Source organism: Heptranchias perlo, chromosome 11 (assembly GCF_035084215.1).
Source record: "Heptranchias perlo isolate sHepPer1 chromosome 11, sHepPer1.hap1, whole genome shotgun sequence".
In the NCBI taxonomy this organism is placed as follows: Eukaryota; Metazoa; Chordata; class Chondrichthyes; order Hexanchiformes; family Hexanchidae; genus Heptranchias; species Heptranchias perlo.
The window spans coordinates 61600950-61624419 of record NC_090335.1 but is presented as its reverse complement, the minus strand read 5'-3'; the positions used below and the strand labels follow the sequence as shown (position 1 = coordinate 61624419).

The window sequence follows — 23470 nt, the reverse complement described above, 5'->3', positions numbered from 1 at the left end:
AATTCACTGCCAGCCAAGTATTATCCAAGTGACTGCTGTTAAAGTAGGCCTTTCTTGGTACTGCTTTGGTTTAATTTTCTTCTGTGAACTGAAGAAGGCTGGAAAATATTTGGAAACAGGAAGTTTTGTCATGCTGAAACATATATTCCACTCGTACACTCGGTGAGAAGCTGACAGATGGAGGCTAACTGCTAGCTGTGGTGTTTTATTACAGGATGATGTGTATTGTGTTGGATGATTTTGGCACAGTATTAGATAACAAGTCTTTAGCTTAACTTGTAACTTCCAGTTTTCTTAAAGCAGAATATATTTGGATCAATATTACTAAATTCTGTGCTTTAAGGGAGTCCTGTAGTATTTAAATTATTAGATGAACATTTACAAGGAGCAACATTGTGTAGCACAAACTTTTGGAATAAAGGTTTCATTTTTTAAATGTTTTGATTCTCTGCCTTTTCAGTTTTTTTCTCTCAACAAAGCTAACTGATCAATAGCACTTTCTTTTAGCAATTGCATCACCGTATTAAGTGTCACTCCATATATGGGCAACAAATTTGTTTTGTGAAAAAAAACGATTGGTAGCATTTTTGTTGTTTTCCAGGGAAATTGAGTCAATTTGTTTCCACCCACTGCTAATGAATTTTTCTACTGTCTTCAGAAAAATATAACAATATAAGTACAGAATGAGAGAGGCCATTTGGTTTATTGGGCTTATTCCCTTACCAAGTCTGTTCTTTTCATAGACCATGTACAGTTGACTTTATCATTGATAACGCTCCTGTGAAGCGCCTTGGGATGTTTTAGTACATTACTACATTAGAGGTGCTATATAAATACAAGTTGTTGTTGTTATCGTGGCTGCTAACACATCAATTTAATCTACAGAGGGGAACCTCTGCATAGTCTCTGGACTCCAAAGGCAATCAAGCAAAAGTCCAGAATATTTATCTATTCCCACATCTCCACTATTCAGCCCAATTGACTTCCACAGAATATGTTCCCTGGCCTTGGCAGAACAAGTGCATTTCGCTCCACACTTATCTTTTTGATCTCTCACTATACCTAATTCTATAATTTCCAATATTGTCCCAACTAGATTAGATCCTAGCACCCCGATTGCCATTCACTCCAACCAGTTCCACGGGCGATGGAGTCGAAGAAGCCCAGCCAAGGTGAATTTGGAATTAACACGTGGGGCCCAGAGGAGCAGGAGTGCTCTTCATAACATAAAACAAAACAAAGTCCATGACCCTGCTCCTCTTTTGTTGGCTAAACTCACAAGTTAGTAATTAAGTAGTCATTATTTGTAGCACACACGGAACGCCTAAAGTAAACAAACTATAACATGGCACTAAAAACAAATAAAACTTTGTAACTGAGGGCAGTATTAACATATCTAGGTCGATTAGTTTTTCTCAATTAGTTTATAAATACATTTTCCAGTTATTAAAATAACTGGCACTAATCTTTACATGAGTGAGGTAGGTCTCTCATACACCAGAATGGTTGCTATAACCTGTCAAAAACATCTGTCTTTCAGCCACTTCAGTGTTTATTGACATTGTAAACTGTCTCACAAGACAAATCCTTTCAAGGAGAAAGTTTAAAATATAGTATTTTTTAACATCTGCATGTCATCAGGGTAAGATTCCAAAAAGTTCCAATGAATGATACATTATCAACAATAACTTGCATTTATATAGTGCTTTTAACGTAGTAACATGTCCCAAGGCGCTTCACAGGAGCTTTATCAGACAAAATTTGCCACGTAAAGAAGTATTAGGTCAGGTGAGCAAAAGATTGATTAAAAAAGTTGGTTTTAAGGAGCGACTTAAAGAAGGAGATAGAGGTAGAGAGGTGGAGAGGTTTAGGGAGGGGATTCCAGAGTTTAGGGCCTAGGCAGCTGAAATCAGGGCCACCAACAGTGGAGCGAAGGAAATCGGAGATGCTCAAGAGGCCAGAATTGGAGGAGTGCAGAGATCTCGGAGGGTTGTAGGGCTAGAGGAGGTTACAGAGATAGGGAGGGGCAAGGCTATGGAGAGATTCGAACACAAGGATGAGAATTTTAAAATCGAGGTTTGCCGGACCAGGCGCCAATGTTGGTCAACAAGCACGGGGGTGATGGGTGAACGGGACTTGGTGCAAGTTAGAATATGGACAGCAGAATTTTGGATGAGTTCAAGTTTACAGAGAGTGGTAGGCGGGAGGCCGGCCAGGAAAGCATTGGAATAGTTGAGCCTGGAAATAACAAGGGCATGGATGAGGGTTTCAGCAGCAGATGGGTTGAGGTAGGGGTTCCAATATATAATTGGAGGGAATGTCTGCTCATCGAGTACTGGATGTCGAACAAGCAACGTGATAAATCAGAGACAGTGGAGGGGTCGAGAGAGGTGAGGTAGAGCTGCGTGTCATCTGACATTGGCCCAGATTTTCCTGTCAAAATAACAGTGAGCCTAATGGCGCTCGTCATTATTTATGCACAAATGGTACAGCAACTACAGGCGAGGGGCAGATGCGTGGTTAAACTCGAATATCCAGAAGATGGTGTCCGATTTACGCTGCTCTGCCGTTAGCTTCGCGAAAATGGCATCTCACTGACTGCCTCACCATTGAAATGCATTGAATGTCGTGAAGTTGCTGTATTTGCACGGCAGATACAAACTAAACTCGTCACAGAAAGTTACGTCTTGCCATTTCAATTCTAAGTAATCTTTTAATGACCTGATAAGTGTTAATTAATGCCAATTAACCTCTTTGGCACCGAAAATTAACTATGACAAATGTGGAGTCTCATTCCTTCAGGTTTTAATTGTTGTTGGAGATTTTAAAAATGTAAAATTAAATTTTTTTTTAACTTTTTCATCCTGTCTCTTTTTTCTCTCTCACTCTTAATCCAATCTTTCTTTCTCTCTTATTTGTCTTTCTGTACCTGATTTGACATTGAATTCACCCACTCTAATTTACACTTCCTTCTCAGTCCTTGCGCTGTTTTTTCACAACCCTTCAATCTGATTGGTTAAGGAGATACCCTGTTGCTTGCCCTGTTCACTCAGGTCCCAGATGCCCTCTTCCCCTCACTGCGACGTTATCACCTCACACTTTCAGCAACTTGCCACGCAAAAAATTAAAAAACTAAACATGCAAGGGCAAGTCTAACTAACGGCAAATGCTGTTAGATGCCCTGTTACAGCAACATTTGGCCTATTGTGTTTTTGGATGATGTCGCTGAGAGGCAGCATGTAGATGAGAAATAGGAAGGGGCCAAGGATAGATCCTTAGGGGACTCCGGAGGTAACAGGAGCAGGAAGAGAAGCCATTGCAGGAGATTCTCTGGCTACGACTGGATAGATAGGAATGGAACCAGGCAAGAGCAGTCCCACCCAGCTGGACAACAGAGGAGAGGCGTTGTCCCAACATTTGAGCTTAAAACAAACACAAAAACCTGAAAAGAATATTTTTTGCCAATAGTATTATTTTGCAGCACGATGACTCTTTACAATGTTATTCCTTTCTTAGAGGAAATTAAGTAATAAAGCGGAGAAGTGCTACTGACCTCTGTCTTCAGGAGTAATGTTTACCTTCAGATAGAGGTTTCTAACTTTACATCTATTTGTCTCCCTCTAGTGTACGAAGAATAGAAAAGCAACTACACTGGTTTGAGCCTAATTCGTAATCCTCGACCATCTATAATGGTGCATTTACCTCTGCAGCGTTGAAGCTGATAGCAGTTCTGCCTTGGTGATAGTGCTGTAAGGTAACATTGCTTCCTGGGGCTCCAACCCCCATCTATAGAAGTAGCTTACCCTGGGCACCTCCAGATGTTGCAGTGCAGAGGCAAAATGAATGGTTTCCTTAAGAAAAAAAATCTTTTCTGCCTGTTAGTGGCATACACCCCCTGCCAAATGCAATCGCCTTGCTGTAACAGTAACTCTGTTACTGGATCTAGGCCCCTCCTCGTTACCTATGTCCTCAGCTAAGGGATGTGATTTTCTAATTCTCACTGGTGAGACCTAGCAGTGAGAAAACTGAGGTTTGGACTTATGGCTTTTAAACAATTGTATGTGCATGATCTTGTGTTCAAAATCAATATTATTGTGCTGGGTGATACAGGCAAGACGATCACCAGCTGCCTGTAAGACCATACTAATGATCGTGAACTGGGCCAGAACTTTCAGGGGAAGGATAATTTATAAGTTAACAGCAACTTCCATAACTTTAGAAAGTACAACTGTAAGGCCATTATGGTGGTAGTCTGCAGCGCAAAACGCATGTAATGAACGCAAGCAAATTTGCAAGGAGAAGGAAGTGTGCAGAAAAAGCTGCATAGGCAAATAAAGATATATTTTTAGACTGTCAGTAAATTTAGTGCTTCCCATTGATTGGAAAATAGCAGTTTAGGTAATAAGAGTACTTTAAGCAGTATTACCACCACTGTCCATTATGATTTTAATACAGCATTAATGGTTATCATCACTGAACTAAAAGCATTAATTTAGGCAATTATAATAGGCAGATTGGAGTGGGAGTATGGAGACTGAAGAGATGGTATAGGCAAGTTTGAAGACAGCAAAATTTGGCCTATTGTGTTTTTGGATGATGTCGCTGAGGGGCAGCATGTAGATGAGAAATAGGAGGGGGCCAAGGATAGATCCTTAAGGAACTCCAGAGGTAACGGTGCAGGAGCGGGAAGAGAAGCCATTGCAGGAAATTCTCTGGCTACGACTGGATAGATAGGAATGGAACCAGGCAAGAGCAGTCCCACCCAGCTGGACAACAGAGGAGAGGCGTTGTCCCAACATTTGAGCTTAAAACAAACACAAAACCTGAAAAGAATATTTTTTGTCGATAGTATTATTTTGCAGCACAATGACTCTTTACAATGTTATTCCTTTCTTAGAGGAAATTAAAAGTAATAAAGCGAAGAAGTGCTGAAGACGTGGAAGACAATAGGATGGATACCATCAGGATCTTTCTGAAGTCCAAAAACTGAAGAATATGACAGATCAAAAAGGAGGGGGATAAATCTTAATATTGGTCATAATGGTAGAACAGAATGGGAGCAACGGAGAGAAGATCTTTTCCAAGACCATCATAATTAGAATTAAGGGAGGAAAATGAACCAAAGAAGTCAGCATTCTCTTTATGAGGGCTAGCAATGAAATCAAGACTGAAGAGAGGTAGAAAAGAGGCTTCACAGAAAATTCAAGAGAGAACTTTGGCAAATCACCAGAACAAATCACTGCTGGGGAGGCAGGAAGACAGTAGATGACATTTAATTTCATTAAAGTTATGCTTAACAGTTCTAACACTGATGCATAAAAGGTTTACAATATTCTAGAATGGCAGACAATCTGCCCATAATATTTGCCGAATCCGGTGCTTTTAGTTCAGTGATAGTAACCATTACTACCGTGTTAAAACCAAAACGGAGAGGGGCAGTAATATCGCCTCAACTGCTGTTTTCCAATCAATGGTAAGCGCTAAATACTGACAGTCCAATAATAGATCCCAACTTTTCTACGCAGCTTCTTCTGCACATTTCCTTGGCCACTTCTGCTTTGAGTTCACTAAACTATGCTGAGTTTGGTATGTTTGCAGTTAATTTTGTTTAATTGACCCTTTGAAGCCTCTTTTCTTCCTCTCTTCAGTCTTGATTTCATTGCTAGCTCTCAAAGAGAATGCTGACTTCTTTGGTTCATTTTCCTCCCTTAATTCTATTTCTGTTTTAAATTTATTTAATGATGTAGCTTCCACAGCTTCCTGGAGCAGCAAATTCCACAGACCTACTACCCTCTGAGTGAAGAAGTTTCTCCTCATCTCAGTTTTGAAAGAGCAGCCCCTTATTCTAAGATTATGCCCCCTTGTTCTAGTTTCACCCATCCTTGGGAACATCCTTACCACATCCACCCGATCAAGCCCCTTCACAATCTTATATGTTTCAATAAGATCGCCTCTCATTCTTCTGAACTCCAATGAGTAGAGTCCCAATCTACTTAACCTCTCCTCATATGTCCACCCCCTCATCCCCGGGATTAACCGAGTGAACCTTCTTTGTACTGCCTCGAGAGCAAGTATGTCTTTTCTTAAGTATGGACACCAAAACTGTATGCAGTATTCCAGGTGCGGTCTCACCAATACCTTATATAACTGCAACAATACCTCCCTGTTTTTATATTCTATCCCCCGAGCAATAAAAGCCAACATTCCGTTGGCCTTCTTGATCACCTGCTGCGCCTGCATACTAACTTTTTGATTTTCTTGCACTAGGACCCCCAGATCCCTTTGTACTGCAGTACTTTCCAGTTTCTTGCCATTAAGATAATAACTTGCTTTCTGATTTTTCCTGCCAAAGTGCATAATCTCACATTTTCCAATATTGTATTGCATCTGCCAAATCTCCGCCCACTCACCCAGCCTGTCTATATCTCCTTGTAAGTTTTTTATGTCCTCCTCACTCTCTACTTTCCCTCCCATCTTTGTATCATCTGCAAACTTTGATATGTTACACTCAGTCCCCTCCTCCAAATCGTTAATATAGATTGTAAAGAGTTGGGGACCCAGCACCGACCCCTGCGGAACACCACTGGCTACTGGTTGCCAGTCCGAGAATGAACCATTTATCCCAACTCTCTGCTTCCTGTTAGATAACCAATCCTCCACCCATGCCAGAATATTACCCCTAATCCAGTGATTCTTTATCTTGAGCAATAATCTTTTATGTGGCACCTTGTCGAATGCCTTCTGGAAGTCTAAATACACTACGTCCACTGGTTCCCCTTTATCCACCCTGTACGTTATGTCCTCAAAGAACTCAAGCAAATTTGTCAGACATGACTTCCCCTTCATAAAGCCATGCTGACTTTGTCCTATTAAATTATGTTTATCCAAATGTTCTGCTACTGTCTCCTTAATAATAGACTCCAAAATTTTACCCACCACAGATGTTAGGCTAACTGGTCTATAATTTCCAGCCTTCTGCCTACTACCCTTTTTAAATAAGGGTGTTACATTGGCAGTTTTCTAATCTGCCGGGACCTTTGCTGAGTCCAGAGAATTTTGGAAAATTATTATCAAAGCATCCACAATCCCTACTGCCACTTCCCTCAAGACCCTAGGATGTAAGCCATCAGGTCCAGGGGATTTATCTGCCTTGAGTCCCATTAATTTACTGAGTACCAATTCCTTAGTGAGTTTAATCGTATTTAGCTCCTCCCCCCCTAGAGCCCCTGTTTGTCCAGTGTTGGGATATTCTTAGTGTCCTCTACCGTAAAGACTGAAACAAAATATTTGTTCAGCATTTTTGCCATCTCCATGTTTCCCACTATTAATTTCCCGGTCTCATCCTCTAAGGGACCTATGTTTGCCTTAGCCACCCTTTTTCTTTTTATATAACTATAGAAACTCTTGCTATCTGTTTTTATATTTTCTGCTAATTTATTTTCATAATCTATCTTCCCTTTCTTAATCAATCCTTTAGTTACTTTTTGCAGTCTTTTGAAGACTTCCCAATCTTCTATCCTCCCACTAAGTTTGGCTACCTTATATGTCCTTGTTTTTAGTTGGATACTATCCTTAATTTCTTTACTTAGCCATGGATGGCTGTCATTTCTTTTACACCCTTTTTTCCTCAGTGGAATATATATTTTTTGAAAGTTGTAAAATAACTCCTTAAATGAACACCACTGCTCATGTACCGTCTTACCCTTTAATCTATTTTCCCAGTCCACTTTAATCAATTCCGCTCTCATACCATCATAGTCTCCTTTATTCAAGCTCAGTACGCTTGTTTGAGAACCAACCTTCTCACCCTCTAATTGGATATGAAATGTAACCATGTTATGGTCACTCATTCCAAGGGGATCCTTAACTAGGACATTATTAATTAATCCTGGCTCATTACACAGGACCAGATCCAAAGTTGCTTGCCCCCTTGTAGGATCAGTTACATACTGCTCAAGAAATCCATCCCAAATACACTCAATAAACTCTTCCTCAAGGCTGCCCTGCCCAATTTGATTTGTCCAGTTAATATGATAGTTAAAATCACCCATAATTATAGCTGTTCCCTTATTACATGCCCCGACTATTTCCTGATTAATACTTCTTCCAGCAGAGTTGCAACTATTAGGAGGCCTATATACTACGCCCACTAGTGTTTTTTTCCCCTATTATTCCTTATCTCTACCCAAACTGTTTCATTATCCTGATCCTTTGTCCCAATATCATTTCTCTGTATTACAGTGATTCCTTCCTTTATTAACATAGCCACCCCACCTCCCCTTCCTTCCTGCCTGTCCTTCCGGATTGTTAAATACCCTGGCATATTTAATTCCCAGTCGTTGTCACCCTGCAGCCACGTTTCTGTAATGGCCACAAGATCATACCCATACGTAGTTATTTGTGCTGTGAATTCGTCCATTTTGTTACGAATGCTACGTGCATTCAGATAAAGAACTTTCAAATATGTTTTGTGACACTTAGTTCCTGCTTTTTCCTTTTTTAACACTTTACCTTTTACTCCATACCTTCTGTCCCTTCCTGACACGCTTTCCTCTGTCTCCCTGCTCAGGTTCCCAACCCCCTGCCACAGCTTTGATGCTGGGTTAATCGCCTTACGCCTTCTAGTTTTTATTTTATCTGTCGTGCCTAAAGTACACTTTCTTTCCGCTGCTCTACGCTTTTCCCTTTCACTTGTTCTTGAACAACTGTTTGTACTATTTGTATTGTAGATTTCCCCTGGGTCTTCCCCTCTCTTGCTGCTCTCAACTTTATTCCCTTCTGACTCCCCGCTCAGGTTCCCATCCCCCTGCCACTCTAGTTTAAACCTTCCCCAACAGCACTAGCAAACACCCCCGCGAGGACATTGGTCCCGGTCCTGCTCGGGTGTAACCCTTCACGCTTGTACAGGTCCCACCTACCCCAGAACCGGTCCCAATGTCCCAGGAATCTAAATCCCTCCTTCCTACACCATCCCTGCAGCCACGCATTCATCCTGTCTATTCTCCTGTTCCTATACTCACTAGCACGTGGCACTGGTAGTAATCCTGAGATCACTACCTTTGAAGTCCTGATTTTTAATTTATCTCCTAACTCCTTAAATTTACCTTGCATGACCTCATCCCTTTTTTTACCTATGTCGTTGGTACCAATATGGGCCACAACTACTGGCTGTTCACCCTCCCCCTCCAGAATGCCCTGCAGCCGCTCCGTGACATCCTTGACCCTAGCACCAGGGAGGCAACATACCATCCTGGAGTCACATTTGTGGCCGCAGAAACGCCTATCTGTTCCCCTTACAATTGAATCCCCTATCACTATAGCACTTAACGCTCAAACGAACGCACAGTCTTAACCCCGACCACCTGAACGTGACCTAGAGTGCCTAGAGGACCCCCCCCACCAGCGCTATTTGAAGGGACCATGCAGGTGTTGTAGGTTAGTTGCTGGATTATTGCTTCTGGCTGCTGGTGGAATAGGAAGTGTTTTTTTTCATTCGTTCATGGGATGTGGGCATGCTGGTGAGGCCAGTATTTATTGCCCATCCCTAATAAGCTCCCTATTCTTACTGAGAGCTTCTAGAGTACATTTGATAGTGGTTTGACAGGTACTGCCTTACGGTTCGGAAAGTTACAACTTTCTGGCTGAACAACATTCCTGGCAACCATGGGCGGTCTGCTAGGGCTCCCGTTGGACATTGAGCATGACTGGGAGCATATAGAGAGGCTACGCACAGCAGGTCAAGCTGCGAGGAGAGGGAGGACAAGGAGGCGCAGGGTACTGAGCAGGAGGCTGTATCCAATGAGGGCCTTCCGGGACCAATTCTCTTACCTCAACATGACCGAGGAGGATTGCATCCGAGGCTTGAGGTTCACCAAGGAAGCCGTGACCGAGATCTGTCAACTGGTACGGCCACAACTGCAGACTCAGAGCAGGGCGAGGACAGCATTGCCTGTGGCTGTGAAGGTAACCGTGGCGCTGAATTTCTACGGCTTAGGAGCATTTCAGGCCTCTGCCGGCAATATGTGCAACATCTCGCAGTATGCAGTGCACTGCTGCATAAGGGAGGTCACAAATGCATTGTACCAGATGAGGAACAGGTTCATCACCTTCCCTCTTGACAGAGACAAGCAAAACGAGCGACCACGGGGGTTCACCCGCATTGCTGGCTTCCCCATGGTGCAGGGTGCCATTGGCTGCACGCACATTGCCCTGTGTGCCCCGCATATCAACGCAGCCGTCTTCATCAACTGAAAGGGCTTCCACTCCCTCAACGTGCAGCTGGTGTGCGACCACACACATTGAATCATGAAGGTTGATGCCCGCTACCCTGGGAGCAGTCACGATGCCTTCGTCATGCGGCAGTCCAGCGTGCCAGCTATCTTTCACCCGCCTCGGCAAGTCAAAGGCTGGCTACCGGGTGACAAAGGCTATCCCCTCATGCCGTGGCTCATGACTCCGGTCACGAACCCACACACACATGCACAGCAGGCCTATAATGAGAGCCATACTGCCACACGCAACATTGTGGAGCACACCATAGACCTCCTCAAACAACGCTTCTGCTGCCTGGACCGGTCTGGAGGAGCCCTGCAGTACCCCGCTGAGCGGGTGGGCAGATTTGTGGTGCTATGCTGCATGCTGCACAACCTCGCCATCATGAGGGACCAGCCTTTGCCACCAATGATTGGAGAAGACCCTTAGCCAGAGGTGGAAGAGGAGGAGGAGGCTGAGGAGAAAGAGGCTGAGGAGGAGGAGGAAGTTGAGGAGCCAGAAGAGGAGGTGGAGGAAGATGCAAGGGTGCAACAGGAACCACACGCCTTGTCTGCAAGGGCTCTGCATGCTCGTCTGATCCGTGCCCACTATCAATAATGTGAACTACATCCCCCAACTCACCAACAGTCCTACACTCTCCACCTTTCTGCTCCCGCAAGACAATCAAATCGCCCTCCATCTGATTGCACATTGGTTTCCCTCTCATCTCATCGCACAAATAAAAACCACCACCAAATGCAAAATCAAAGTCACATTTATCAATGAATAAATGAAATTATGGAAACAGAACAGAACTATTCACCCTTGTGCATTGCCTTAGTGGATGTTGTTCGTATGTCTTTACCTATCCTAGTGCTCCTATGAGGTGTTTTCCCAGTGGCTGGAGCATGGGCGGTAGGAAGCTGCTGGCCTTCAACTGAGGAGCATGCAGATCATTGGGCGGGCCTTGGAGGACGACCTCGAGCAGCTCTGGGCCGGGAGGGCCCGACTTCAGACTGCACCATCTCAGCATGGGCTGCAGCAGTCTGGCCTGCCTGGCGGATAGGCAACAACAGGGGCACTGGCGGAGTGGCAGGAGTGGGAGCAGGAATGCTGTCATCCTGAGAGAGGACAGCAGGGCCGACTGCCATGGCACCACTGCCACTCTCCTGGGGCAGCGCCTCAGCACTCCTGGTGATCAGCTGGAGAACGGATTGCTGGAGTGCCGTGACTCTCTGGAAGCTCCATTCAACAGTGGTCCCCAGAGCCACGATAGCAGCAGTCTGAGCTTCCATTGCAGCAGTCTGAGGAGCAACCGTAGCTTGCAGACCTTTGATGATATCGGTTTGTGCTGCAATGGAAGCCGCGACACCGGCCATCAGACGCTGCATCATGGTGGGTTCCACATGTGTGCAGATGGAGGTGACCACCCATTCCATGTTGGAGAGGATGGGCTCCAAGCTCTGTGCAAAGCTCTGTGCCAAGTTGGAGCTGGACTCCTCCATGCCCCTTCTCATTGTGTGCAGGCTTTCCAGTGCCCCAAGCATTTGGTGGTGTATGCCCATCAGCCGTCTTCTGTAGCCTGGCCCATCGAAGTCCTCATCTGACTCCTCTGCAGCAGAACTAGTGAACGACCTCACCCTCTGGCGAGCTGGCACCTGTGGTATCCGTTCCCCCCAACCCCGGCTCCTGCGCACTTGTGCTCGGTGTCTCACCACGTGCAGATCCCTCCTCTAACCTAACCTCTAAAGGACGCGCAGTGTCAGTCTCTGAGCTGGTGGAAGCCAGTGTCAGATCGAGTGACGGTGTGCATTAGTGTCCCCCTCCTCCCCGGACATGCCGCCTCGTGTTCTTGGGTATCTGCAATGACAAAGGGAAACAGGTTAAGTTGTGGAACGGGGAGAGGTGTAAGTAAGACGTGTGTGCTGACAGTATCTGCAGCACGTGAGTCAGAAAAGATTATGGGAGGAGGGAGATGTGGGACCTCCAGCGCGCATATTGTCACAGCTGCAGCGATGGCCCGCCCAATGATCTGAAGCACTGTCTTCTCTAGGGGGTGAGGACGTGTAAGTGTGCCCGTCCACCCTCAGGTCCCTCCTGCTGCCGGCTGTTATGCGCTGCCTTCTCCTGCAAGACAGAGGACAGTGTGTCAGTGAGTGTCCTGCAAGGTGTGTGGGTGATGTGCCTTTCATGGTAGAATAGCTGCATGTGAGTGGTTGCGTGTGCCTGCAAGTGTGGTACTATGTGCAGGTGAGATGCAACATGCCAAGAGCAGCATTGCGTATGGATGGACAGTGTTTGTTGGTGGGTGGGTGACAGTGAATGTGATGCTTGGAGCAGTGGTGTAGTTGGTAGGATGTGCCACTTGACACTTGCATTCACTCACCTTGACCACTCGTGTCAAATCATTGAACTTCTTTCGGCTCTGCACCCCACATGCGCCATACCCTGCCAATGCATGCGGGTACATGTTGACCCTCTTTTCCACCACCCCTTCCACCAGGGCCTACAGTGCATCATCGGAGAAGCGTAGGGCCCTCTCTCAGGCCGGTCCTGCCATCCTTGCGACCATCCTAGTGAACTGTGCATATCCCATTTAAAATGTGCACCTGCACCTTTAAGAGGTGCAGGCTGCTGATGACGTGCGCTGAGCACGCCCCATTTCTGACTTCCTCTTTCTCCGTGCAGCCTCTCAGCAGCGCGGGTAGCGTGGCTGCACAGAGATATCATGGTAAGTAGCTCGAAATTCACGTGCTGCCTGTGTAGGGGCCATCGGGCGCGGGGTATTAGCGCATCTCGCTATCTGCGCCTGAAAATGGCCCTTATCCAATTTCTCCCCCATTATGTTTTAAAAGAAGCTCAGCTGGCCATCTCTTGTTAAATGTGGATTGTGAGAATCTGCTTTGATCTATATTTGGTGATCTGTGCTGCAGTGTGTCACATATGTCTTTCTCTCCCATTTCTCCACTCTCGACATTGGTAACCAATGAACTCCATGCATTCTGGCCTCAGTACAATTAGATTGAATCAGCCCTGGTGTTACATTGCCTATCCCATCACATTAGCTACCCAACTTCTTTTCTTGTCTCGACCTATTTCATAGAATTACATAGAAATTACAACACAGATACAGGCCGTTCGGCCCAACCAGTCAATGTTGGTGTTTATCCTCCACTCAAACAGCAGTCCTAATCCCATATGCTGGCTCTGTTCCAGTATCCCTTTATCCCTCTTTCCTTCAATCACCTATCTAACCTATTCTTCAATCTTGACATGGTTTCTGCATTGCACAGCCTCAAAACCCTCTGTATAAAAAAGCTACCATCACCTTATCCTTGCAATGACAAACCCAACAAGTTTCCTTATGACTCCTGAATAATGTGCGCACAGTATATTATTTTTCTGATTATAATCGGCCTCATTACTTCTTTTTCCTTGTGTTAATTCAAGGAACCTCTCATTAGTCATTCTTCTTGTCTAACCAATTTACCTACACCTGAAGCACCACAATTCAAATGCCTCCAGTCATCTTACCTCTGTACTGAATGTCCAGTTTTCACATTCATACAGTGTTGTCGACCACACGTAACACTTAATTATTCTACTTCTTGTCACCAGCATAATTTCACAGCTGCACAGAAATATCTCAGTTGCTAGCTTCTGTTTAAATTTTACTGTAAAAAGGTAATTGCAAGCTTTCCAAGTATAGTTTTTATAGTAAATATAGGAAATGAGTTGCTACCAGTGTCCTTGCCGAGAATGATTTAATAATCAAATTGTAATTGTTAATCATATTGGTAAATTTGTATGTTTAGTTGTAGCAATGATGATGGATACAAAGGTAATCTTCATATTACATCTTATATTTTTGTAGCAGGGTCCATTGTAACTGTTCAACAAAACAAATCCGTATCTGTAATAAAGATATTAGACTCCCAACGAATGACAAATGCACAATTATGTTAAATTCTTAATGAATATCCAGCACCCGGGGCAAGGGCCTGTTATGAATGTGAAAAAGGTTCATCATTGTTTAGATTAAGACATGAATATAATAGGCTCATACCAGTGAGAAGGCCTTCAAAAAATGTACCTTATTTTTGTAAGTTTCCTGTGATGAGTGCAAAGGATTTGTAGAAATATTCCTTGGCTGGGGAGTTAGGGATGCTGTGAAAAATGAAAGCAAACCAGGAAGATTTCACTGTGTGAAAATGTATTTTTTTTGTCCCATAGTAATATATTTAAAATGAAAACATGTTTTAAACATTAATGTTCACTATTTCAAATTAGATAACCTACATTACATCAATACAAGCAGACATTACATTCGAGCTATAAATTTGGTCAAAGTTTATTGGATTGCATTACTGCATTGGCCGTTTTTTTTACAGTGAATATTCATCACGTTGTTATTTAGACTTATCAGCCTGCAGAGGGCACTGTGTACCTTAGGAGACTGTGCTGTTTGCCAGTTTAGGATTCCCAAAATGAAAGATGCTACATTGAAGGTCATTTTTGTTTTACTCCCAAGCATTTTACTATTGCCTGCATAGTGCAACCTGGAAGCATTTAACTTCTTTCCTGCGCAGATGGAGAAAAAGAACCAGTGTGATAATAGTGAATACTGTAGAATTTTAGGGATCTCCTGATGATATTAAGTTTGCTAACACTGCCCAGCTGTCCTCTTTGTATGAGGTCTGTAACTGATTCTCTGATGAACGAGGCTTAATCTATTTCTTTAAGTGCATTTAGGGATTTGCAAGGTTCCGGCAGGGATCACTTACTTCATTCTGCAGCTGGTCTGACGTCATCGCCATAGCAGTCTTGGCTCAAGCCGCCATCTTGACAAAACGGCGGCATTTTGCTGCACTGTGTTTTTGAAACATGGTAAAATAAGTTATTTTGACTAAATCAGTCACGAAGGAATTGACTTCAGACTGATAACTGGACTTGTACAGACGCTATAAAGGGACATTGACATCGCGACCCAAAGTATACCAGACATTTACAGACTATAACTTGAATTGCACTTTTAACGACGAGAATGGTAAATCACAGAGCCATTTGGAAAGGGGGTTCTGTATAAAAAACTGCTGATGGAATGCTCTCAGCCAAATGAACAGAAAGAGAATCACTGCACCGTTAGTGAAGAAATCAGTTAATATAAATCCTATTTCCCTGTCAGGCTTGTGCTTATTTCTCACTTGCATAAAATCTCTTTATTTCACAGTGAACACACCAGCATATTCAACAAGATGCCCTTTGTAGGGGGTTGGTTTGCACAATAGGCGAGAACACCATCCTTTCACCTCTGGGACCAGCTTTTGGATACAGTTCAGACTGGTGGATGATCTTTCTGGAATGCCATATATCCTAAATGAAAAATATTTGGACCATGCAAATATGAATCTAAATCATCAAACTGTATGTTTCAAAGTACGAATTGGCATTAATCAACAAATTTGAAAAGTGTAGACAGTGCGGGAAATATCACAATGGCGTAATTAAAAGGTGTTCTTTTAAAGGTTGGTCTGTGGCACCAAACATTTTTTCATTATTGCCTTCCTGATGTGCTAAAATGTATGTGTAAAGAAAAGTGCTGTGACTTAAGGAAAAACTGAGAGGGGAGCATTGTAACAGGTCAGGAAACCATTGTGAATGTGGGCCATTGCAGTAGTGTAGCCGGAGCTCTAAACTGCCATCACTGATGGGCATAGGGAAAGAAAGAAAGACTTATATATTGCCTTTCACAACTTCAGAACATCCCAAAGCGTTTTACAGCCAATGAAGTACTTTTGAAATGTAGTCACTGATGTAATGTAGGAAATGCGGCAGCCAATTTGCGTAAGCAAGGTCCCACAAACAGAAATGTGATAATGACTAGATAACCTGTTTTAGTGATGTTGGCTGAGGGTTGGCCAGGACGCTGGGAGAACTCCCCTGCTCTTTGAATAGTGCCAGGGGATCTTTTACATCCATCTGAGAGGCCAGACGGTTTAACATCTCACCCAAAAAATGACACCTCCAACAGTGCAGCAGTCCCTCAGTACTGTACTGGAGAAGGAGAAATATTCTGAGTTGAAGCACTGTGATCCACATCATACTGTTTCTTAGTTTCCAGCAGTTGCACACGTGAAGTTATTAAGCACCATAAAGACATTTATATCCACTGATCTTTAAATTTAAAGGGACAGTACTAGTGTAAAGGGAAGTTTTCAATTCGACTCCTTCTAGGAATGCCCAGGGAAGACCTGCTTTAAAAATGCTCCTGCTGCACTGTGCCAGGGAGAACTAACACTGCAACATAAACTGTGCATGTGTAGCATCAACCTTTGCAATGTCTGTTTTTTAACTTTGACATTCATTAAAAAATAATTGTTTCAGCTGTGTTAACACAGGTATGCCGGTGATGGACTGGGGTTGACAATTGTAAACAATTTTACAACACCAAGTTATAGTCCAGCAATTTTATTTTAAATTCACAAGCTTTCGGAGGCTTCCTCCTTCCTCAGGTGAACGTTGTTGGAAATGAAATCGATTTATAAATGCGATTTCATTTCGAGGATTTCATTTCCAACAACGTTCACCTGAGGAAGGAGGAAGCCTCCGAAAGCTTGTGAATTTAAAATAAAATTGCTGGACTATAACTTGGTGTTGTAAAATTGTTTACAATTAACACAGGTACACAGAGAACACACACAAACACAAGCAGACAAGTGTAGTGCTGAAGACTTGCGATCCAGAACCAGCTGCGCCTCTAGCTAAGCTGTTCCAGTACAGCTATAACACTGGCATCTACCAGACAATGTGGAAAATTGCCCAGGTATGTCCTGTCCATAAAAAGCAGGACAAATCCAATCCAGCCAATTACCGCCCCATCAGTCTACTCTCAATCATCAGCAAAGTGATGGAAGGTGTCGTCGACAGTGCTATCAAGTGACACTCACCAATAACCTGCTCACCAATGATCAGTTTGGGTTCGGCCAGGACCACTCGGCTCCAGACCTCATTACAGCCTTGGTCCAAACATTGACAAAAGAGTTGAATTCCAGAGGTCAGGTGAGAGTGACTGCCCTTGACATCAAGGCAGCATTTGACCAAGTGTGGCACCAAGGAGCCCTAGTAAAAATGAAGACAATGGGAATCAGGGGGAAAACTCTCCAGTGGCTGGAGTCATACCGAGCACAAAGGAAGATGGTAGTGGTTGTTGGAGGCCAATCAGCTCAGCCCCAGGACATTGCTGCAGGAGTTCCTCAGGGCAGTGTCCTAGGCCCAACCATCTTCAGCTACTTCATCAATGACCTTCCCTCCATCATAAGGTCATAAATGGGGATGTTTGCTGATGATTGCACAGTGTTCAGTTCCATTTGCAACCCCTTAGATAATGAAACAGTCCGTGCCCGCATGCAGCAAGACCTGGACACCATCCAGGCTTGGGCTCATAAATGTCAAGTAACATTCGCGCCAGACAAGTGCCAGGCAATGACCATCTCCAACAAGAGAGAGTCTAACCATTTCCCCTTGACATTCAACGGCATTACCATCGCCAAATCCCCCACCATTAACATCCTGGGGGTCACCATTGACCGGAAACTTAACTGGACCAGCCACATAAATAATGTGGCTACAAGAGCAGGTCAGAGACTGGGTATTCTGTGGCGAGTGATTCACCTCCTGACTCCCCAAAGCCTTTCCATCATCTACAAGGCACAAGTCAGGAGTGTGATGGAATACTCTCCATTTGCCTGGATGAGTGCAGCTCCAACAACACTCAAGAAGCTCAACACCATCCAGGACAAAGCAGCCCGCTTGATTGGCACCCCATCCACCACCCTAAACATACACTCTCTTCACCACTGGCGCACCATGGCTACAGTGTGTACCATCCACAGGATGCACTGCAGCAACTCCCAAACCCGTGACCTCTACCACCTAGAAGGACAAGAGCAGCAGGCACATGGGAACAACACCACCTGCACATTCCCCTCCAAGTCACACACCATCCCGACTTGGAAATATATCGCCGTTCCTTCATCATCGCTGGGTCAAAATCCTTGAACTCCCTTCCTAAAAGCACTGTGGGAGAACCTTCACCACACGGACTGCAGCGGTTCAAGAAAGCGGCTCACCACCACCTTCTCAAGGGCAATTAGGGATGGGCAACAAATGCTGGCCTCGCCAGCGACGCCCACATCCCATGAACGAATAAAAAAAAATGTACATCTCCACACTGGCATAGCACCATACAGTGATCTGGTCAGGTGAATAAAAAAACCTGCACTCTTGAATTCTTAATTACAGAGCCCTTATATTCTAATATCTGTAATATTCCCTATGTATTGCGATATCATCACCTGGAATCAAAATGGCTGTCTCAGTATATGGGAAGCATCCACTTTATAATCTATTTTCTTTATAGATGAAATGACAAAAATATCCTGGTGCCAGGGACGCCATTTGGAAACAAGTTCTGTGGATTAAATACAAGCTGTTATGAAGCTTGGAGTTCTTTTTAAAGGAAAAAATAGCATAAAATAATGTAAAATACCAGCAAATCCCATCTCAGATTGATAGGATGAAAGTTTATTCTTCCTGAAGGCTGTAAGGGCTCTGTGTGAAATGAGTTTGATTAGTTTGAACCAATTTTATTGCGGGTATGACTAGCACAGCACAAATCAGAAAAAAATGGCACTAAGTTGGCAATGTCACAAAATGGCTGGTGCGGAAAATGGATAAAACTAACACTGTGCATTAGGGAGTGCTCTTCTGTGATTGGGGTTGAGACCATTGGGAGGGCAGAAGAGAAGTGGTTTTACTCTGCATCTAACTATGCTATGCCTAATCTGGGAGTTCTTGATGCTGTCATTGGATGCCTGAAATGGAAAGTGTTCCATTTTGCAGCACTAACAACAACAACAAGTTGCATTTATATAGCGCCTTTAATGTAAAAACGTCCCAAAGCACTTCACAGGTGTGCTATCAAACAAAATTTGACACCGAGTCACATAAGGAGATATTAGCTTAGGTGACCAAAACTTGGTCAAAGAGGTAGGTTTTAAGGAGCGACTTAAGGGAGGAGAGAAGGTAGAGAGGCGGAGAGGTTTAGGGAGGGAATTCCAGAGCTTAGGGCCAAGGCAACTGAAGGTGCGACCGTCAATTGTGGACTGATTAAAATCCCTCATCTTGATAAATACAAAGTGCGTACAAAAAGGTTTTAAAAATATTGACCCCATGTACTTTCTATGTAACGGTAGTTTACAAATATTCTTTTAGGAGATATTGCTAATTTTAATATTTTTTTTCAGCCCATGCAAACCCACCATTTCAAGCCTCCCCATCAAGCAGGGTACAATTGTACTGGTGTCAGCTGCAGGAACAGGAGTGAATGACTCCACAAGGAATCTATGGACAGGTAGTTCTCAATGCCAATCAGGTGATGCGTGAGCTGGCAAAAATTCACTACTGGCTCAAGACAAACTAATACGTAACCACCGTTGAATTTTGCATGGTCCAGACACCTCCCAGTCGGCAACCAGGACCAGACAGATGTTGACCCATGGGATTCGCCTTGGAGCAGCTCACTGAGCCTCCCATAAGTGTTGCCAGTGAGGCAGCTCCCTACTTAGATGGGAAGAAGTCACAAAATGGCCCATCTCCATGGGTTAGAAAAGTAACACGGAAAATAATATCTGCTATGAATAGAAGATTTTTAAAATGACTTCTTTTTACCCACTTTATAATAGAAGTATTCCTCCTACCCTTTCCCTCTCCTTTGTTAAAAATAAAATCTCAGGTAAATCAGCCTCTCCTCTTCTAAATTGCTGATATTTCCAGCTCTACCAGCCCAAGCGATTCAGCTGATGTTTCCCAGAGGGTTTCCACTGCTCCATTTCTGCACCTGTTGGATTTTGCTGTGCACCTCATTAAAACAATGAGCTCGATGCAAAGCATCGAACAGCAGAAGAGTCAGTGTTCAAGCAGGCATCGGAACAACATCAAGCTGGAGTTTCTTGATTCAAATTAACATTCGACAGTACAATTCTCTGAAAAAAACCAGAAGAATCTGATAGTCCCATTGATTGTTCCGAATTACAAATTCTATGGAGCCTTAAGAGATCTTGCAGGCTTTTAGAATATTAAGGCACACTGTAAATCGAGAAAGACTTTTTTTAAACTATGTGTCTCCATGAATGCATGATTAGTCAGCTTTTTCTTTGTCTCATTATTTGCCTCATTAGTATCTGGTTTTATTTATAAATGGTTTGTCATTTTATGCAGTAGATTTGCTGGAGGATTATTCAGAAATAATGTTATGAAACTGCCAAATAATGTGTGATGCCTCTCAATGTGACAGATTTCCAAAAAAATATAATGCAACTTATTTGCTGTCAATTGTAGTTTGACGACATTAAAACTGTGTTGCTGTTGTTAAAGGCTAAAAATATCAACATAAGTTTCTTTTGAAATATTTTTCTCCTGAAGGCATTGACACATACTGGTGTATGGCTCTACAGTTGCTGACTTCCCTCCTTTACCTTGCCTGAAGAGCCAGTCTTCATGTGTGAGCCTAGATAGTGAATGATGCCAGACTATTCCACCATAGAGGACTTCACAACTCTGTCCAATCCTGTCCTGGGCACAATGTCCACACACGTGCACTTTCTCAGCCTGGGCCACATGGGCAACACATTTACCAACGGAGCCATCGGGGGACAACATGCTACTTATTTAGTTTTTGCCTTATTTTACACCTCCTTAGATTCCTCTGCACCACACATGATTTCCTGACCGAGAGGGAAAGCCGTTGACCTGCCTCTACCAATGCTATTTCCGGGCTGGCCGATAAAAAGTGCATGACAGTGGCCCATGGTTATTCACCCAGCCCACCCCGCCCCAAGTTTCTCGCCTGGATTTAGCACCTCTACCCTGACCCACACAGCCAACACTGAGTACTCAATTATTAAAATCAAGAGCAGAAGACCCAAGTTACTAGATGGTTGTCAGATTGCTGAATCATTAAAGTTCTGGAGCCAGGATAATGTCCTGGTTGGTAGATGCTGGTTTGATATGCGCAACTCCTAAACCATGAGGAAATCTCAATTAGCAGAGGTTAGTATGATTTTCCTAATTATTAAAGAATGAAGAGAGCAACTTTCTATCTCTAAAAGAAAAATTGTTCTTAATTGTAGGCTACTTTTTCATGAGTAACAGGGACATTCCATCAATTTGGTTGGTTCTCATGGTATTTTTATCCTTTCTGGTTTTCTATGGGTTTCTTTTTGTTGTTAACTATCAGAGAGGTATCGAAAGATTAAATTGGTAAAGTTTAGCCTGCTCTGCGAAAACATATTTTGTATGCATCTTACGTCTAGCCCAGGATTCAATTCATGATCTGATATAAACAAAATAGTTTATCATGGAACCTCTGCTAAATTATTATCTGTTGTGTTCTTGCTAACCAGCTGTAGAAACATCCTGCGTATATTATCTGCTTTTCTCATCAATCAATATCATAAAATACAAATATTTAAAAAAAATCTTGCAGCACTCAATGGCATTGGATAACTCTTTTCTTATCACCAGTCAGGTTGGAGCAAGCTTTTGGCTTATTGGTAGCATTCGCACCTCTGAGTCAGAAGGTGCAGGGTTTGAACCCCACTCCAGATTGTCCTGCCGAGTGGAGATCAGAGCTCCAGCTCTGAATTATGGGTTACACCCAGCGGGACACTCGCATCCAGTGGGCGTGGGTGTCCCCCCGCCCCCCCCCCCCCCCCCCCCCCGCCATCGTATGGGTTGTGGGAGCCTACAAAGCCCTCCCATCCTATCAGCTGGTATAAAGATGGTTGCAGCCATGGGAGGAGTGTTCATTTAAAAAAAAATTTGTTCATGGGATGTGGGCATCGCTGGCAAGGCCGGCATTTATTGCCTATCCCTAATTGCCCTTGAGAAGGTGGCAGTGAGCCGCCTTCTTGAACCGCTGCAGTCCGTGTGGTGAAGGTTCTCCCACAGTGCTGTTAGGTAGGGAGATCCAGGATTTTGACCCAGTGACGATTAAAGAACGGCAATATATTTCCAAGTCGGGATGGTGTGTGAGTTGGAGGGGAACATGCAGGTGGTGTTGTTCCCATGTGCCTGCTGCCCTTGTCCTTCTAGGTGGTAGAGGTCGCGGGTTTGGGAGGTGCTGTCGAAGAAGCCCGGGCGAGTTGCTGCAGTGCATCCTGTGGATGGTACACACTGCAGCCATGGTGTGCCGGTGGTGAAGGGAGTGAATGTTTAGGGTGGTGGATGGGGTGCCAATCAAGCGGGCTGCTTTGTCCTGGATGGTGTTGAGCTTCTTGAGTGTTGTTGGAGCTGCACTCATCCAGGCAAGTGGAGAGTATTCCATCACACTCCTGACTTGTGCCTTGTAGATGGTGGAAAGGCTTTGGGGAGTCAGGAGGTGAGTCACTCGCCGCAGAATCCCCAGCCTCTGACCTGCTCTTGTAGCCACAGTATTTATGTGGCTGGTCCAGTTACGTTTCTGGTCACTGGTGGCCCCCAGTGGGGGATTCGCCATTGAATGTCAAAGGGAGGTGGTTTGATTCTCTCTTGTTGAAGGCACTTGTTTGGCACGAATGTTACTTGACATTTATCAGCCCAAGTCTGGATGTTGTCTAGGTCTTGCTACATACAGGCATGGACTGCTTCATTATCTGAGAGGTTGCGAATGGAACTGAACACTGTGCAATCATCAGCGAACATCCCCATTTCTGACCTTATGATGGAGGGAAGGTCATTGATGAAGCAGCTGAAGATGGTTGGGCCTGGGACACTGCCCTGAGGAACTCCTGCAGTAATGTCCTGGGGCTGAGATGATTGGCCTCCAACAACCACTACCATCTTCCTTTGTGCTAGGTATGACTCCAGCCACTGGAGAGTTTTCCCCCTGATTCACATTGACTTCAATTTTACCAGGGCTCCTTGGTGCCACACTCGGTCAAATGCTGCCTTGATGTCAAGGGCAGTCACTCTCACCTCACCTCTGGAATTCAGCTCTTTTGTCCATGTTTGGACCAAGGCTGTAATGAGGTCTGGAGTCGAGTTGTCCTGGCCGAACCCAAACTGAGCATCGGTGAGCAGGTTATTGGTGAGTAAGTGCCACTTGATAGCACTGTCAACGACACCTTCCATCATTTTGCTGATGATTGAGAGTAGACTGATGGGGTGGTAATTGGCTGGA

At 44.1% G+C, this 23470-nt stretch overlaps 1 protein-coding gene across 23 annotated transcripts in view; it reads left to right on the top strand.

Moving 5' to 3' along the window:
• The window catches only part of LOC137327419 (uncharacterized), a 212061-nt gene that overhangs the window by 74747 nt on the left and 113844 nt on the right, over positions 1-23470 (top strand). For 9 of the 23 annotated variants that reach the window (XR_010964446.1, XR_010964449.1, XR_010964450.1 and 6 more), the window contains 2 exons: positions 3625-3754; positions 19557-21752. The exons of 2 other annotated variants lie outside the window; for them this stretch is intronic. The gene's annotated coding sequence lies outside the window, so the exon portion shown is untranslated. Of the gene's footprint in view, positions 1-3624; positions 3755-15481; positions 15688-19556; positions 21753-23470 lie in introns of those variants that run through there. 12 more of the 23 variants (XR_010964458.1, XR_010964463.1, XR_010964473.1 and 9 more) reach the window with 4 other exon arrangements.